The sequence below is a fragment of the Hypanus sabinus genome, chromosome 8 (genome assembly GCF_030144855.1).
Source record: "Hypanus sabinus isolate sHypSab1 chromosome 8, sHypSab1.hap1, whole genome shotgun sequence".
NCBI classification, from domain to species: domain Eukaryota; kingdom Metazoa; phylum Chordata; class Chondrichthyes; order Myliobatiformes; family Dasyatidae; genus Hypanus; species Hypanus sabinus.
Genome location: NC_082713.1, coordinates 149,259,904 through 149,277,813, shown reverse-complemented (window position 1 = coordinate 149,277,813; position 17,910 = coordinate 149,259,904). Strand labels below are relative to the sequence as shown.

The 17,910-nt window shown below is 42.3% G+C and overlaps 1 protein-coding gene across 6 annotated transcripts in view; it reads right to left on the bottom strand.

Annotated features, from left to right (window-relative positions):
- LOC132398583 (coiled-coil domain-containing protein 91-like) overlaps positions 1-17,910 on the bottom strand; it is a 179,804-nt gene that overhangs the window by 150,284 nt on the left and 11,610 nt on the right. For 4 of the 6 annotated variants that reach the window (XM_059978232.1, XM_059978227.1, XM_059978231.1 and 1 more), the window contains exon 2: positions 8,935-9,022. The exons of the other annotated variants lie outside the window; for them this stretch is intronic. The gene's annotated coding sequence lies outside the window, so the exon portion shown is untranslated. The remainder of the gene's footprint in view (positions 1-8,934; positions 9,023-17,910) is intronic. 6 annotated transcript variants of the gene reach the window in all.

Sequence of the window (17,910 nt, the reverse complement as noted above, 5' to 3'; positions counted from 1 at the left end):
TAAATTGTCAGTCAACCCATCAGAACTGCTCTATAATTTCATTTATGAAAGGTAGGTCATCATTTACTGCTGAAACTTCATTGCCCTTCTCTTGATGGCAATAATGAGCTGCTAATTTGAAGTGCTGCATTTTCCTGATGAAGATTTCCCATATTGGAAGCTTCAGAATTTAGACAACACAAGAATAATACATTCCAAATCAGGATGGCGCACAATTTGATGTGTGGTGGGTGAATGTTAAAATGCAGTAGTGGTTTCCCAGTGTACCTCCCGCAGTTGTCATTGGGGTAAAGGTCAATAGACAAACCATGCAGAAGATTTGAGGTCTACAACAAGTTACCTTTCCAGACAAGCCATGTCCCTGACAATGCCACCAATAGCCTACTCACCAGGCTGAATGTTACCAGGACCACTCAGTTCTAAACCCTATCACAACCTCAGATCAAAAGAGCTGTAATGACAGTCAAGTCATCATGTCATCAATGTGGATTCAAGGAGCTCTCAAAACACTGAAATCAATGGAAAATTTGCCACTGCTGTAGTCAGAACTTGGGAAAGTGGGAGTGGATCAATTACTCATCTTCAGAACATAGAAAATTCATTCATCAGGCAGTGTACCAAACCCAGAAGTCTTCAGTTGCTTCCTCAAAGAATTTCCTTTTATCCTATGTTCAAATGTAAGGAAATCCGATAACTGCACAACGTTCAATCTCATTCACATCTCCTCCGAAAATGTGGAGTAAGACTTAAACAACATTCAGGGACTGGCTGGGAACTGGCAAGTAAAACAACTCACATCAGGCAAAAATCATATTGGAAAGACCTGTTGTGCTTCCTCTACATAGGTGAGACCCGTCGTAAATTGGGGGACCGTTTCATCATGTACCTCAGCACCATTCACCACAAGCGGGACTTCCCGGTAGCCAAACATTTTAATTCTGATTCCCATTCCGATGTGTTGGTCCATGGCCTCCTCTTGTGCCAAGCTGAGGCCACCCTCAGAGAAGGAACACTGTATATTTGATCTGGGTATCCTCCAACCTAGTTACATGAATATTAATTTCTCCTTCCAGAAAACAAATACTCTCCCCCCCACCCCCACTTCCCCTATTCCCACTCTGGATTTTTACTTCTTCTCACTTGTCTATTGCTTCCCACGGGTCCCCTCCTCCTTCCCTTTCTCCTATGGTCCACTCTCCTCTCCTATCAGATTCCTTCTTCTCCAGCCCTTGACCTTCCCACCTACCCGGCATCACCTACCACCTTCTAGCTAGCCTCTTTTCCTTCCCCCTCATCTTTTTAATCTTGCTTCTTCCCCCTTCTTTCTCACTCCTGAAAAAAGGTCTCAGCCCAAAACCCCAACTATCTATTCATTTCCATAGATGCTGCCCGACCTGCTGAGCTCCTCCAGCATTTTGTGTGCATTGCTTTGGAATTCCAGCATTTGCAGAATTCAGTTAATCGCTTCTAACTGAATAGCCTGATCACCTACCCTCAGCTCTATCATTGCTATGCTCCCACCATCAACACCATGCACTAGAAGTGCACCTAGACCAGTTCTATAAATACTGAAGCTGCAAAGCAGGTCGGAATTTCAGTATCCTGCACTGAATGACTCACTTAAATCCCCAAAAGGCTACCAACCTCCACAAGCTGTGTGACGGAATATGATCTACTTGCACAGAGTGCAGCCTCAGCAGCACTCAAGAAGCTCAATACCATCCAGAACAAAATTTAAAAGACATTCCACCACAAGTCTAAAAATTCATTACCACCATTACCAGCTCACTCAAGACTTCACTAAGAACCAAGAACAGAGAAACAGCCCACACTCATTGGGAGGAACTTTCCAAAGTCCGACTGAATGGCAACCAGCATTGACTCTATTCTACAGTAACTTATTCCATCAAGACAGCCACATTGCAACTGGAAGAACAAGACCTTGAGAGTAGATGGCATTCAAAATATTCGAAGGTTCATTTTATTGTCAAAGTATTCATGTAGAAACAACTCTGATATTTGTCTTCTCCAGATTGCCATGAAATATAGAAAAAAAGCCATGGGAATCATTGAAAGACATCAACCCCCTCACCACATGAAAAGGTAAAAAGAGAGAAAACTCGCAAACCCCAAACCCCCACCCCCTTTCTCACACAAAAGCTAACAAATCGGCTACATGGAGAACGACAGCTGGAACATCAAAAAACCCAAACCTCCTCCCTTGCAAAAAAACAGCGACAATAACATCAAACCCCCAACCCCTACTCTAGTACACAAATCGCCACACAGAAAAACCAACAAGAATATCAAACTGCAAATCCCCAACACCTCACTCTCACAAAAACTACCATATCACCCACTCGGAACCCCAATCCATGCAATTAGCAACAAGAAAGAAAACACAGAAAACTGACGGAGAACCATATAAACTACAGTCCAATAAAAAGATAAATCTTAGAATTTTGAAAACATTCCCATCAGAATCAAACTCAGTCCTTCCATGAAGAGTGGCCGGTGCACTGCCGACCTGGCTACAAACCCGTCGACCCGTGGCCTCTATGGAGAGAGGCGCTGACCTCCTCCACATTCGCCTCAATGCTTCAATCTGCCTCAACACTTCAAAACAGAGTCTCTAGTCTTCTCAGCAAGGCAGCTCTTAGTCCTCTCCAAGGACAGCAGAGCACTAGATCATTTGATAGAACTCCATCAAGCTTCTCCCTGGAGCAGAGCTAATGTTCAGAAATAACAGGAAACCATTCAATCAACAAAGACTACACTCCAGAACCAAGGTTATCCTAACCACTGTAGACAAAATGCTACATGCCGAAGATACTTACACTTGCTTGCACACAGAGGCTAATTGTCAAGCCATTGCTAATGTTCATTGAAGCATGTTAATGTCCTTACATTCAACTGCTGCAAGACAATGTTTCTCTTCCAAACTGTCCATGCTGCACAACATTACCCTCCAACAATAAAAAGGTTCACAATAAGCCCTGTCTCAAAAAGTCAGAACCTGATTGGAAATATATCATCACTTTAAATATACAAGTAGAGTCTTTGGTCACCATAAGAAAAAGATCAGAACCTTGAATCTGCCAAAAAATAATTATGATCTAACAAGCAGCAATGTCCTCCAGAGATACAAGAGACTGCAGGTGCTGTAATCCAAACCAACACACAAAAAGCTGTAATAATTAAGCAGGCCATGCAGAATCCATGGAGAGAAATGGACAGTCTGCATTTCAGGTTAGGAATCTTCAACCAGTCTCTCTGCCGTACCATATGCTTCTGAGACCAGGACTAACTACTGCAGGAACCTGCAGTTTCTGAACAATATTCCAAACCTGCTAACAGAATAATCAAGGTAATAAAAGCATAAAGTCCCAGCAGACATCCCTAGCTTTGCTGCAACATTTCATCCCCATAGCTCTGATAACCAAGGTACATTGTTCCCATGTGTGACACACAATGGAGACCCAAAACAGATACCATACTAAGCTCTGTAACAGGAAGATATTACCAAGCACACATATTCTCAAAGCCTTCTTCAAAATACTCAGCATTACCACTGATTCTTAGGAATTCTAGCCCACAACCATTGAAGATGGAGACTAGTATCTGAGAACCTTGTGTTCATGTATTGGGTGTACACATAAACTGGCAAAAAAAAAGAATACCACCTAACAAAACTATCCATTCCCTTATCCCATGAGAAATTCCTGCCTCATCCATGGAAGAGTCTGTAGTTCCCATCAGAGCCTCATTAGTCCTTCACAACTCACAGAACCAGAGCACACATAAACTATCTTTGAGCTTGAGGAACAGCTATGGATGGGAAAAGGGCAGAGAGTCAAGGCTGGATCATAGATGATACTGCAATATGAAGGCAAGATAGAAAAAAAGTACTGACTATGTAGGGATAGGTAACAGTATCTTGAGTGCACTACTAAAGCAGTGGAACTGTGAGGTAGAAACATAGAAAACCTACAACACAATACAGGCCCTTTGGCCCACAGTTGTGCCAAACATGTCCCTACCCAAGAAATTACTAGGCTTACCCATAGTCCTCTATTTTTCTAAACTCCATGTACCCATCCAAAAGTCTCTTAAAAGACCGTCATATCCACCTCCACCACCGTTGCCGGCAGCCCATTCCACGCGCTCACCACCCTCTACGTAAAAAACTTACTCCTGGCATCTCCACTGTACCTACTCCTCAGCACCTTAAATCTGTGTCCTCTTGTAGCAACCATTTCAGCCCTGGGAAAAAGCCTCTGACTGTCCACACAATCAATGCTTCTCATGATCTGATTCACCTCTATCAGGTCACCTCTCATCCTCTGTCGCACCAAGGAAAAAGGCCAAGTTCACTTAACCTGTTTTCATAAGGCATGCTCCTCAAGCCAGCGAACATCCTTGTAACTCTCCTCTACACCCTTTCTATGGTTTCCACATCCTTCCTGTAGTGAGGTGACCAGAACTGAGCACAGTACTCCCAAGTGGGGTCTGACCAGGGCCCTATATAGCTGCAACATTGCCTCTTGGCTCCTAAATTCAATTCCATGATTGATGAAGGTCAATACACCATATGCCTTCTTAACCACAGAGTCAACCTGCACAGCTGCTTTGAGCGCCCTATGGACTCGGACCCCAAGATCCCTCTGACTTTCCACATTGCCAAGAGTCTTACCATTAATACCATATACTGCCATCATATTTGACCTACCAAAATGAACCACTTCACACTTATCTGTGTTGAGCTCTATCTGCCACTTCTCAGCCCAGTTTTGCATCCTATCAATGTCCTGCTGTAACCTCTGACAGCCCTCCACACTATCCACAACACCTCCAACCTTTCTGTCATCATCAGATTTACTAAACCAACCCTTCCACTTCCTCATTTAGGTCATTTATAAAAGTCACGAAGAGTAAGAGTCCCAGTACAGATCCCTGAGGCATACCACTGGTCACCGACCTCCATGCAGAATATGACCTGTTTACAACCACTCTTTGTCTTCTGTGGGCAAGCCAGTTCTGGATCCACAACGCAATGTCCCTTTGGATCCCATGCCTCCTTACTTTCTCAGTAAGCCTTGCATGGGGTACCTTATCAAATGCCTTGCTGAAATCCATATACACTACATCAACATACACTACTGCTCTTCCTTCATCAATGTGTTTAGCCACATCCTCAGAAAATTCATTCAGGCTCGTAAGGCACGACCTGCCCTTGACAAAGCCATGCTGACTACTCCTAATCATATTATACCTCTCCAAATGTTCATAAATCCTGCCTCTCAAGATCTTCTCCATCAACTTAACAACCACTGAGGTAAGACTCACTGGTCTATAATTTCCTGGGCTATCTCTACTCCCTTTCTTGAATAAAGGAACAACATCAGCAACTCTCCAATCCTCTGGAACCTCTCCCATCCCCATTGATGATGCAAAGATCATCACCAGAGGCTCAGCAATCTCCTCCTTCGCCTCCCACAGAAGCCTGGGGTACATCTCATCCAGTCCCGGTGACTCATCCAACTTGATGCTTTCCAAAAGCTCCAGCACATCCACTTTCTTAATAACTACAAGCTCAAGCTTTTAAGTCTGTTGCAAGTCATCACTACAATCACCAAGATCCTTTTCCATAGTGAATACTGAAGTATTCATTAAGTACCTCTGCTATATCCTCTGGTTCCATACACACTTTCCCACGGTCACACTTGATAGGTCCTATTCTTTCATGTTTAATCAAGTCAAGTCACTTTTTATTGTCATTTCGACCAACACTGCTGGTACAGTACACAGTAAAAACGAGACAATGTTTTCCAGGACCATGGTGCTACATGAAACAGTACAAAAAATACACTGAACTAAATGAAAAACAACACAGAAAAAAAACTAGACTACAGACCTACCCAGGACCGCATAAAGTGCACAAAACAGTGCAGGCATTACAATAAATAATAAACAAGACAACAGGCACAATAGAGGGCAGTAAGTTGGTGTCAGTCCAAGCTCTGGGTATTGAGGAGTCTGATAGTTTAGGGGAAGAAACTGTTACATAGTCTAGTCGTGAGAGCCCTACTGCTTCAGTGCCTTTCCCCAGATGGCAGGAGGGAGAAGAGTTTGTTTGAGGGGTGAGTGGGTTCCTTCATAATGCTGTTCGCTTTGCAGATGCAGCATGTAGTGTAAATGTCTGTAACGGCGGGAAGAGAGACCCCGATGATCTTCTCAGCTGACCATACTATCTGCTGCAGGGTCTTGCGATCCGAGATGGTGCAATTTCCAAACCAGGCAGTGATGCAGCTGCTCAGGATGCTCTCAATACAACCCCTGTAGAATGTGATGAGGATGGGGGTGGGAGATGGACTTCCCTCAGCCTTCACAGAAAGTAGAGACGCTGCTGGACTTTCTTTGCTATGGAGCTGGTGTTGAGAGACCAGGTGAGATTCTCCGCCAGGTGAACACCAAGAAATTTGGGGCTCTTTACGATCTCTACCAAGGAGCCGTCGATGTTCAGTGGGGAGTGGTTGCTCCGTGCCCTCCTGAAGTCAACAACCATCTCTTTTGTTTTGTTCACATTCAGAGACAGGGTTGTTGGCTTTGCACCAGTCCATTAGCCGTTGCACCTCCTCCTGCTCTTCACATACTTGTAGAATGCCTTGGGGTTTTCCTTAATCCTGCCCACCAAGGCCTTCTCATGGTCCTTTCTGGCTCTCCTAATTTCCTTCTTAAGCTCCTTCCTGTTAGCCTTATAATCTTCTAGATCTCTAACATTACCTAGCTCTCTGAACCTTTTATAAGCTTTTCTTTTTTTCTTGACCAGATTTATTAGAACCCTTGTACACCATGGTTCCTGCACCCTACCATAACTTCCATCTCATTGGAACGTACCTATGCAGAACTCCACACAAATATACCCTGAACATTTGTCACATTTCTTCCATACTTTTCCCTGAGAACATCTGTTCCCAATTTAAGCTTCCAATTTCCTGCCTGATAGCCTCATAATTCCACTTTTCTAACTTGTCTGTTCCTATCTCTCTCTAATGCTATTGTAAAGGAGATAGAATTATTATCACTATCTCCAAAATGCTCTCCCACTGAGAGATCTGACACCCGACCAGGTTCATTTCCCAATACCAAATCAAGTGCAGTCTCTCCTCTTGTAGGCTTATCTACATATTATGTCAAGAAACCTTCCTGAACACACCTAACAAACTCCACCCCATCTAAACCCCTTGCTCTCGGGAGATGCCAATCAATATTTGGGAAATTAAAATCTCCCATCACGACAACTCTATTATTACACCTTTCCAAGATCTGTTTCCCGATCTGCTCCTCGATATCCCTGTTACTTTTGGGCAGCCTACAAAAAACACCCAGTAAAGATATTGACCCCTTCCTGTTCCTAACCTCCACTCACAAAGACTCTGTAGACAATCCCTCCATGACATCCATCTTTTCTGCAGCCCTGACGCTATCTCTGATCAACATTGCCATGCCCCCATCTCTTTTGCCTCCCTCCCTGTCTTTTCTGAAACATCTAAAACCCGGCACCTGAAGTAACCATTCCTGTTCCTGAGCCATCCAAGTCTCTGTAATGGCCACCATAACATATCCCCAAGTACTGATCCATGCTCTAAGCTCATCCGCTTTATTCACAATCCTCCTTGCGTTAAAATAGACACATCTCAAACAATCCATCTGAGCGCGTCCCTTCTCTATCACCTGCCTATCCTCCCTCACACACTGTCTCCAAGCTTTCTCTATTTGTGAGCCAACCTCTTCGTCCCCAGTCTCTTCAGTTCCGGTCCCACCCCCCAAACAATTCTAGTTTAAACTCTCCCCAGTAGCCTTAGCAAACCTCCCTGCCAGGATATTGGTCCCCCTGAGATTCAAGTGCAACTCATCCTTTTTGTACAGATCACACCTGCTCCAAAAGAGGTCCCAATGATCCAGAAATCTGAATCCCTGCCCCCTGCTCCAATCCCTCAACCATGCATTTATCCTCCACCTCATTCTATTCCTATACTCACTGTCACGTGGCACAGGCAGTAATCCCGAGATTACTAGCTTTGCGGTCCTGCTTCTCAACTTCCTTCCTAACTTCTTGTAGTCTGTTTTCAAGACCTCTTCCCTTTTCCTACCTATGTCATTGGTACCAATATGTACCACAACCTCTGGCTGTTCTTCCTCCCACCACAGGATACCATGAACTCGATCTGAAACATCCTGGACCCCAGCACCTGAGAGGCAAACTACCATCCGAGTTTCTTTCATGTGTCCACAGAATCGCCTGTCTGACCACCTAACTATAGAGACACCTATCACTACTGCCTTACTCTTTTTTTCCCTACCTTTCTGAGCCACAGGGCTGGACTCTGTGCCAGAGGCAAGGCCACTGTCACTTCCCCCAGGTAGGCTGTCCCCCCCAACAGTACTCAAACAGGAATACTTATTGTCAAGGGGTACAGCCACGGGGGTACTCTTTAGTACCTGACTCTTCCCCTTCCCTCTCCTGATTGTGACCCACTTATCTGTCTCCTGTGGTCCCAGTGTGACCATCTGCCTACAACTCCTTTCTATCACCTCTTCACTCTCCCTGATCAGATGCAGGTCATTGAGCTGCATCTCCGGTTCCCTAACTCGGTCCCTTAGGAGCTGCAGCTCGACACAACTGATGCAGGTATGGCTGTCCGGGAGGCTGGGAGACTCCAGGACCCCCCACATCTAACACTGAGCACAGAAAACTGGCCTCACACATATACTGCCTTTCTGCAATTAACACAGATAAACCTACCTCGCCTCGTTACCGCCTAAGCCTGTTGAGCAAAGCCCTATCACTCTGCTACCTCTCACTCCGTTGCTCGCTGGATATAGCGGTCTTCTTTTTAAACCTTTCCCTCTCTACTGGGTGACGTCACGCACCTGCGCAGTCTTGCCTCTCTTTTACACCGAGTAGTAAAATGCCTTCGCTCCGGAAATCCTTCGCCGCTCCACTCGCAGCTTTCTTGCTCTGAAAAGGTTGACAAATATGCAATACAAATAAGTACCACAGCCATATATAGAGACAGAGACAGCAGAGGAAATTTACAAGGATGTTGCCTGCACTGGTGAGTATCTCTTATGAGAATAGGTTGATTGAACTTAGTCTTTTTTCCTTGGAGCAATGGAGGATGACAGGTGACCTGATAGAGGTGTGTAAGATGATGGGAGGCATTGATTGTGTGGATAGCCAGAGGCTTCTTCCCCAAGGCTGAAACGGCTAACACGAGGGGTCATAGTTTTAAGGTACTTGGAAGTAGATACAGAGGGGATATCAGGTAAGTTTTTCATGCAGAAAGTTGTGGGTGCATGGAATGCACTGCCGGTGACAGTGGTAGAGGTGAATACATAGAGTATTTTAAGAGACACAAAAGGACAACATTTCAGACTGTCTAGTAATTTTCCCATCAAGTCTCTTAAAATGCTGTTCTGGTTATTAAAACTAAGTGAAAAATGTCATCACTGAATGGTGAATGAAGAATGGTTGTAGTTGGGAGCTAATTGTCCAAGGTTACATGTTGTATTGGAGGGAAAGGAAGGTAGGCAGAGGGGGTGGTGTGGCTCTGCTGGTAAAGAATGGCATCAAATCAGTGGAAAGATGTGACATAGGATTGGAAAATGTTGAGTCCTTGTGGGTTGAGTTAAGAAACTGCAAGGATTAAAGGACCCTGATGGCTGTTATATACAGGACTCCCAACAGTAGCTGGGATGTAGACCACAGATTACAATAGGAAATAGAGAAGGCATCTCAAAAGGGTAATGTTATGATAGTCATGGGAGATTTTAACATACAGGTTGATTGGGAAAATCAGGTTGGAAATGGATCTCAAGAGAGTGAGTTTGTTGAATGCCTACGAGATGGCTTTTTAGAGCAGTTTGTCACTGAGCCTACTAGGGGATCAGCTATACTGGACTGGGTGTTATGTCATGAACTGAAGGTAATTAGGGAGCTTAAGGTAAAAGAATCTTTTGGAGGCAGTGATCACAATATGGTTGAGTTCAACTTGAAATTTGATAGGGAGAAAGTAAAGTCTGATGCAGCAGTATTTCAATGGAGTAAAGGAAATTACAGTGGTATGAGAGAGGAGTTAGCCAAAGTAAATTGGAAGGAGATGCTAATACAGATGACAGCACAGCAGCAATGACGCGAGTTTCTGGAAAAAATGAGGAAGGTGCAAAGATAGATACATTTCAAAAATGAAGAAATACTCAAATAGCAAAATAGTAGAACCATAGCTGACAATCGAAGTCAAAGCAAATGTAAAAGCAAGAGAAGGCATACAACAAAGCAAAAATTAGTGGAAAGGCAGAGGACTGAGAGGCTTTTAAATACCTACTGAGAACAAGTAAAAAAATCATTAGGCGAGAAAAGATGAAATATGAAAGAAGCTAGTACACAATATCAAATTAGATAATACAAGCTTTATCAAATATGTAAAAATTAAAAGAGATAGAGAGATGAGAATGGATACAGGACCACTAGAAAATGAGTCTAGAGAAATAATAATGGGGGACAAGGAGATGACAGATGAACTAAATAAGTACTTCGCAACAGTCTTCACTGTGCAAGACACTAGCAGTGTGCCAGATGTTGAACGCTGTGAGGGAAGAGAAGTGAGTGTTATTACTATTACCGGGGAGATGGTGCTCAAAAAGCTGAAAGACCCAAGGGACAATAAGTCTTCCACACCAGATGAACTGCACCTTAGGGTTCTGAAAGAGGTAGCTGAAGGGACTGTGGAGGCATTAGTAATGATCTTTCAAAAATCATTGGATTCTGACATGGTGCCAAAGGACTGGAAAATTGCAAATGTCATCCACTCTTTAAGAAAGGAGGAAAGCCACAGAAAGGAAATTATAGACCAGTTAGCCTGACTTCAGTGGTTGGGAAGATGTTGGAGTCAGTTGTTAAGGACAAGGTTAAGTTGTACTTGGTGACGCAGGACAAGATAGGGCAAAGTCAGCATGGTCTCCTTAAGGGAAAATTTTGCCTGACAAACCTGTTGGAATTCTTTGAGGGGATTACATATAGGATAGATAAAGGGAATGCAGTGGATGTTCCATATTTGGACTTTCATGAAGGTCCAAATATAAACCTTTGACAAGGTGCCACACATGAGGCTCTTTACCAAGTTAAGAGCCCAGGTTATTACAGGGAAGTTACTGGCATGGGTAGAGCAATGGCTGATTGGCAGGAGGCTTGTTGCCAAGTTTGCTGAAGATATGAAGATTGCAGTGTTTTGCAGGGGTCGATGTTGGGACCACCTCTTATGCTGTATATCAATGATTTAGATGATGGAATAGGTGGCTTTGCTGCTAAGTTTGCAGATGATATGAAAATTAGATTAGTGGAGGGGTAGGTAGTGCTGAGAAAAAAGGTAGGCTGCAGGAAGGACTTGGGCAGATTAGGAGAACGGGCAAGAGGGTGGAAAATGAAATACAATGTCAGAAAATGCATGATCATGCACTTTGGTAGTAGAAATAAATGTGCAGACTATCTTCTAAATGGGAGAAAATCCAAAAATCTGAGATGCAAAGGGACTTGTGAGTCCTTGTACAGAACACCCTAAAAGGTTAACTTGCAGGTAGAGCTGGTGGTGAGGAAGGCAAATGTAATGATAGCACTCTTTTCAAGAGGTCTAGAATACAAGAACTAAGACGAGATGCTGAGGCTTTATAAGGCACTGGTGAGGTTGAGTGTTGAGTAGTTTTGGGCTCCTCATCTAAGAAAATATGTGCTGGCACTGGAGAGGGTTCAGAGGAAGTTCACAAGGATGATTCCAGGAATGAAAGGGTTATCATACAAGGAACGTACTCACTGGAATTCAGAAGGACGAGGGGAATCTCATTGAAACCTTTCAAATGTTGAAAGGCCTAAACAGGGTAGATGTGGAAAGGATGTTTCCCATGGTAGGGGAATTTAGGACAAGAGGGCACAGCTTCAGGATAGAGGGGCATCCATTTAAAGCAGAGATGTAGAGAAACCAGAGGGTGGTGAATTTATGGCATTTATTATCAAGTGCAGCTGTGGAGGCCAGATTAATGGGTGCATTTAAGGCAGAGCTTAATTGGTTCTTAATTGGGCACGGCATCAAAGATTACAGGGAGAAGGCTAGGGAGTGGGGCTGAGGAGAGGGATAAAGGATCAGCCATGATTGAATGGCAGAGCAGACTCAATGGGCCAAATGGCTTAATTCTACTCCTATGTCTTCTGGGTTTAGTATGTCACTCCAGCAAAGCTATTGTTATTCAAGCGTTATGAGTTATCACAAACAGATCAATTTTTGAATGGGCAATGTTTGATTCTTCAGTTTTTGATATAACAGAGACCATACCTAATAGGGCACTATCATCCACCTTTCCTTTCTTCCATGGTCCACTGACCTCTCCTATCAGATAATCACTTCTTCAATCCTTCACCTCTTTCACATATAACCTTCCAACTTCTTACTTCATCCTCCATCTCCACTAATTACTCACGTTTTCCCTCGCCTCATCTCACCTATCATTTGCTTATTTATACTCCCTCCCTTCATAGAAACATAGAAAACCTACAGCACAATACAGGCCCTTCAGCCCTCAAAGCTGTGCTGAACATGTCCTTACCTTTTAAATTACCTAGGGTTACCCATACCCCTCTATTTTTCTAAGCTCCATGTACCTATCCAGGTGTCTCTTAAAAAGCCCCTATCGTATCCACCTCCATCATCACCAGCAGCCCATTCCATGCACTCAACACTCTCTGCGTTAAAAATTTACCCCAACATCTCCACTGTACCTACTTCCAAGCACCTTAAAACTGTGCCCTCTCGTGCTAACCACTTCAGCCCTGGAAAAAAGCCTCTGACTATCCACACGATCAACAGTTCTCATCACCTTATACACCTTCACCACCCCCCCCCCCCACCTTTTTATTTTGGCTTCTACCCTCTTTCTTTCCAGTTCTGATGAAAGGTCTCATCCCAAAATGTCCATTCTATGAATGCTGCCTGACTTGCTGACTTTGTGCACTTTGTGTATGTGTTATTCAAGACATTAAAGATCATCTTTATTTCTCATACGTGCATAAAAGCGTCAAAACTTCCAGCAAAATGTGTCATTTTGCATCAACGACCAACACAGTCCGAGGACTGTGCAGGGGACAGTTTGCAGGCTTCTGGCACCAACATAGTAGACCTACAACTCGTTAACTCTAACCATATATCTTCTGGAAAGTGAGAGAAAACTGGAGCACCTGGAGGAAACCCACGTGGTTACAGGGAGAACATACAAACTCCCTACAGATAGTGGCAGGAATCAAACCGCAATCAGTGATCACTGGCACTGTAAAGAAATTGCATGAACCACTGTGCTACCATACCAGTCATAACAATATTTATGACTGTTATTGTAACTACTTTTCTTGTTATATTTAAAGCAAGATTTTAAATCACACTAGCCACGTATGTTCATATGTACTGAAATGCTTTTTTCCAATTATTTTGCTTGGTAACTTTGCCCATGCACTCAGTAACAATGAACTAGCAGAAATGTAGTCACCTTTAATCCATTCAAACACATCTATTCCATCAATTTTAAATGTTTAAGTATTTACAGTAGGAGGGGATTTACTGTTTCAAAGCCTAACAGATGTCAACATTAAGAAATTAATCTTACAAATTTATATTAAAACCTCTCCATGGGAATTAGAATTTACATTTTGACAGTGCCCTGCCTTGACTTCATCACAAACTGATTTTAGCTACATGGCAAGTTCTTTAAAAAACTGCTCTTTCAAGATAAATAATCTGGCTAAGGTAAAATATTTTATAACTTATGTTATATGTTCATGTTCATTATGTTCATTAGAAACTATGTTGAAAAATTGACTCAGCTTGGATTAAATCCAGGAAGGGCAAAAAAAAATTTCACGCTCATTAAAGTTGCTGAATCTCCCCTCTTCATTTTTTTTTTAATGATTTGCTAAAATTACCTACATTTTAAAGCTTAGCATTTTGGGAATTATACAATCAGTGGCCACTTTATTAGGTATAGGAGTGGAACTTGTGCAGTCTTCTGCTGCTGTAGCCCATCCACTTCAACGTTTGACGTGTTGTGCATTCAGAGATGCTCTTCTGCAAACCACTGCTGTAATGCATGGTTATTTCATTTACTGACGGTTTGAACAAGTCTGGCCATTCTCCTCTGACTTCTCTCAATTTAAAAAAAAGCATTTTTATCCACAGAACTGCAGCTCATTGGATGATTATTGTTTTCATTCTCTGCAAACTCTAGAGTCTTGAGACTGAAAATCCCAGAAGATCAGCAGTTTCTGAGATACTCAATCCACCCTATTTAGAACCACTAACAATGGACAACAAATATTTTCAAAATGGTGCTTCCTCAGATTTTTTTTTGTGGTTATGATAGATTGCTTGAAGCTGAACCCAAATATAATTTCAGACTACTTATATTGTGTAGGAATTTGGAAATACTAGTAATTAACTTTTACTAAATATAATCCATTTAATTGCATAATGATGTTAATGCTGTGCAATAGTTCCACAAAGCTAAAAATGTTTTGTCAATGATTTTCATTTGTACTCAGTATCTGAGGCTTCTCACTTAAGTGTCCTATAATAATCAGCCAGCATTGACAGATTCCATTTGCCTTGACACCGTTAATCCGTGACTGCAAAGTCCTGGTGAAACCTTTCACCATACTCGTCACTGACAGCACCAAGATTTGCAGGGAAGAACTCTAAATGGAAATGCAGAAAATGAATCTTTAATGGCATGGTGTGCTCTTCATGGTCTTGTATGCTTGAAGCAGTTACACACAGTTCAGTGCTCTGTAGTTGCTAAGAAAATTTTCAACAACATATTTTGAATGCCTTCCATGCAATTTTCTCCAGTCCCACTAGAAGTTCTTGGAATTGCATATCATTGATGACCTGTTTGATTTGTGGACCAACAAAAAAATGTTATATTTAATCTTGGCATCAGTTGTTCTGGAAAACATCTGTCTCAAATTTCAAAATCCTTCATGGAAATTTTTGTGCCTGGTGACTGCAGATTCCATCCTTGCAATCTTGAATTCAGAAATTCTGCTTTTGCCTTTGACAAACCCAAGACTCTGACCAGGCCATTTAAATCAGAATGAGTTATCAGATGAGGCTCACTCAGCATAAAGGGTTCAAACTCTGTATGAGTTTTCCATTCTTGGCTCATGCATCATGGCACCTTTGTCAGCCTCCTCCAGACTCCTTGTCTCTGGTGGTTTTGGTACTGGAAAACTATTGTCATTCGGAACAGGTCTCATGGCTGAGGGGAGATTGGGGTATTCAACTGAGTTCTTGCTTTTAGCAGAGAAATCAAACACACTGGTCAGAGAGAAGTAACAGTATGTCACATGATCTGTCTGCTCTACCATATCATCAGGACAGCAAATGGCATTGACATCTGAGTACCTCTGAGCCAAGCTCTAAGATCGACACCCCATGCTGTGCAACAAATGTGAGGAGCCCAAGCTTTGTCTTGGTCATCAATTTTACACCCAAAGTCGAGTCCATGGGCTTTCCATAGAAAGCTTTCCTACAGTTCATAGAGTCCGTAAGAGGAGTCATGCTTCGTCTTTGAGATTTAAGCATATACTCACCATAAACATAACAGAAAGTATCATGGTCGTTGCAACAGTGGCACCATTTAGCTATTACAAATACTCCTGAAAATACAATTACTTTATAATAATGAGTACACACAATATGCTATGCACATAGAGCAGGCGCATCAACTTGATCGCAAGCCGATATACATGTACATGCAAAGCATAGAATGGTGTATGCGTGATGCTTTTATAGCCTTTCTAAAGCCTGTCCTGCTCTGCAGCATCTGCCCTGCCTGAACATTCTCAGGCATGCCTGGAGAAGATAGAAAACATTTCATGGTCAACAGTCCAAAATCTGTAAGATTTCAGGAAGCAAAATCTTTCTTGTCCAGTGTAATCACTCCACTGTCAAAGTCACTTAAGATCACATTTCTTCCCCATTCTGATGTTTGGTCTGAACCACTGAACCTCTTGACCATTTCTGCATGCTTTTATGCATTGAGTAGCTGCCCGCTGATTGACTAATTAGATATTTGCATTATCAAGGAGGTGTAAAGGTACACCTAATAAAGCGGCCACTGAGTGCAAATGCTTAGCCTTTGATATTGTGTTTTTATTTAATAATGCATTAACAATAACACATTGATCTTAAAACCAGTTAAACACCAAAGTTGCAGCATTAATTTTTGATTTGCTGATGAGTATGCTGGCACAGCTTTAGAAAAGGCAACATAATAGTCATATCCCATCAGCGACAAGTTCAACCCAATTCAAAAGTTTGTATCCTGATGCAAATATAACTTTCAATTTAAGAGACCTAAATGGAAAATATAATGATGGCAGTATTTCAAGGTATTAGTGAAATTTTCATCAAGACAATTACTTTAGGAACAGAGGAGATAAATCATTATGCTGCTAAGTATCTTGTTATTTTGTTCATGGGTGGTGGTGTTAAATGCAGAATACAAAAATCTACCATGACATATCAACTATAATATTGGAATAACTTGCATAAAACTATTATACAATCGTGCAAGTAATTGATAAAATTAACAATGTTAAAGTTAATGAGTGAGAAATTAAATATTAAATAAAGAAACATAATTTAGATTTAATTTGTGACATTTATATCTGAAAAACAGGCAACACCCACATTATAGCGATTCAGGTTATGGAAATTCAAGCTGAGTTCACAAATTATTGCCAAAAAATCTGTAAAGCAGAATAATATTTTCTCTCATAGAATTTATGTGGGGAAGTACAGTCAACAAAGATGTCTAAATGCATTTACACGAACTATAGCTGCTTAAGACTGATGGAAACAATACTGATTGTGGACAGATGCATCCTCATAGGATTCCATTAAGGAAACTGTAGATCAGGAATACAAATGCGTTTAAGGAAACAGGATTCTAAACTCCCAATACTGACCATCTTGCTAGCAAACATGCAGACTCTGGTGAATAAAATCGATGATCTCAGAGCTAGGGAGCTGAATCGGAGGGACATTAGGACCACTTGTGTCCTTTGTTTCACTGAATCCTGGTTAACCTCTTCCGTACTGGATGCAGCAATTCAGATCGACAGGTTTACTAAAGACTGTCAAGATAGATCTGTAGAGTCTCTCAAAAGCAGAAGTGGAGGAGTATGCCTCATGACCAACTCTTCTTGGTACACAAATATATCAGTGCTGTCCCAATTCTGCTCACCAGACCTGGAATATCTAGCAGTTAAGTGCTGTCCTTTTTACCTACCACGGGAATTCCCCGGAGTCATTTTGGTAGCAGTATACATTCCACCTCAGGCCAATGTCAATCAAGCTTTAAATGATCTGAGCAATGGGATCAGCATGCACAAAACAATGCACCCTAACGCTTTCACCATCATTTTGGGAGATTTTAACAAAGCCAGTCTGAAAAAAAATCACTAAACAATTACCATCAACAGATCACCTGCAACACTAGAGGAAACAACACACTGGACCATTGTTACACCACCATCAAGAATGCCAGTCTGATCACCTGGCTGTACTTCTACTTCCTGAATATAGGCAGAGACTGAAGACTGCAGCACCAGTAGTGGGGACCAAGAAGGTATGGCCAAGAGAAGCACAGGAGCGCCTACAGGACTGCTTTGAATCGGTGGACTGGACTGTATTCAGGTATTCATCTTCGAACCTGGATGAGTATGCAGCAGTTATTACCAACTTCATTAAAACCTGTGTGGATGAGTGTGTGCCTGCAAAGACTTACAGTATTTTCCCAAACCAAAAG